Below are 1,417 nucleotides of genomic sequence, written 5' to 3' on the forward strand. Positions count from 1 at the left end.
GCTTGGTAGAACAGGGAAACTGTTCTTTCTCGACTGTTTTTTTTTTAAGTCTTTGGAGGCGAACCTTACGGAATACCTTGTATGGGTAGGATCAGTGGGGTCCGATCGCTGACTTGTTGACGTGTAGTAGCTACAAATTTGTTCGCCAATTAAAAATCTATTAACCCATTTTTCTAATGTCCAATAAAATATTCCCTCTCCAAAGAGGAACAATGAGTCACTCAGCTATGCCTTATGAAAATCTTTCTAATAGAGCTGCTTGATATATCCGTGAAGTTTTGAGTTTCCCAATCTACAAAAAACACCCGCAGAATAATTTCGACTACCAAACTTCAAAATTTTGCATAATTTCGGGGCAGCATAAGTACGCATAGAAAAAAGTGATCTTAAACACTCGGTTAGGTGTGTAAGTAAGCCAAAATCCCGAAGTTGATAATTTTTGTTTCAAAACTATTCTCTCACTTCGAGGTCTCGAAAAAGATACCATTTTTCAACTACGAAAATGTATTTATTTACCGCTGACTTATCGAACAACCCGCCTTTAAATTGCATTCCAATATTATTTTCCGAAAAATCTGCTAACAAATGGTAGTAAAATATTTAATAGGACTGATTTTTATAGCAATGGCACATCTAAATGCTTTCAAAAGACACCAACCAATAGCGTGATTTTGAAAAGAAAGAGGAAAATAAATAAAAGCACATTTTTACCAACACTACTTTGTCACATCTATTTTTGTTGTTCTTAAACTTTCTGTATTTGTTTATCCGCTATTGCAGCTGGCCCTTGATCGTCGATGCCAGACGATACGTCACGCTTCTGCCAAAGATTGATGAGCGACATGTGTGACGGTGTATTTAGCCATCGGAATATCGGACGAGACACTTACAAATTTAGCTGAAACAGATTTCTTGTTCTAAATTTAAAAGTACTAATCTCATTGAGGCCGAGCCGGTAGGAATTTTTTGGGTACAAAAGCGCTTTTGTCTAATTTCAGCGAAGGTTAGGATTCCCAGACTATTTAACAGTAGCACCTTGTGTAGATATTAGATATTATTATAGGGATCTGTGGTGCTTAGGATCTGAGTCATCTCATTTTAAAGCAGGGAAGGAGTAATATGGGACCGGATATGTGATTATGAAAAATCGGTAACTTGTTGGAAGGCGGAAATTTTTTTCCATTCCAATTAATTTTTATTGGGCCAAAGTGTCATCCAGTTATTTTATAATGAATGATATAAGAGTCCAACTAGATAAAAGCCTTTTGCAAGGAATTATTGAAGTACATAAGCTTTTATAGACTTACAATAGATATCAGTCTTCGATAGATAAATGCTTTTTGGGAATCTTTAATAGAAGATTAAGAGTACTTGGATATGACACTAAGATTCCAGCTTAAGGTTTCTAGAGCTCTAT

Source organism: Bactrocera tryoni, chromosome 5 (assembly GCF_016617805.1).
Source record: "Bactrocera tryoni isolate S06 chromosome 5, CSIRO_BtryS06_freeze2, whole genome shotgun sequence".
Lineage (NCBI taxonomy): Eukaryota > Metazoa > Arthropoda > Insecta > Diptera > Tephritidae > Bactrocera > Bactrocera tryoni.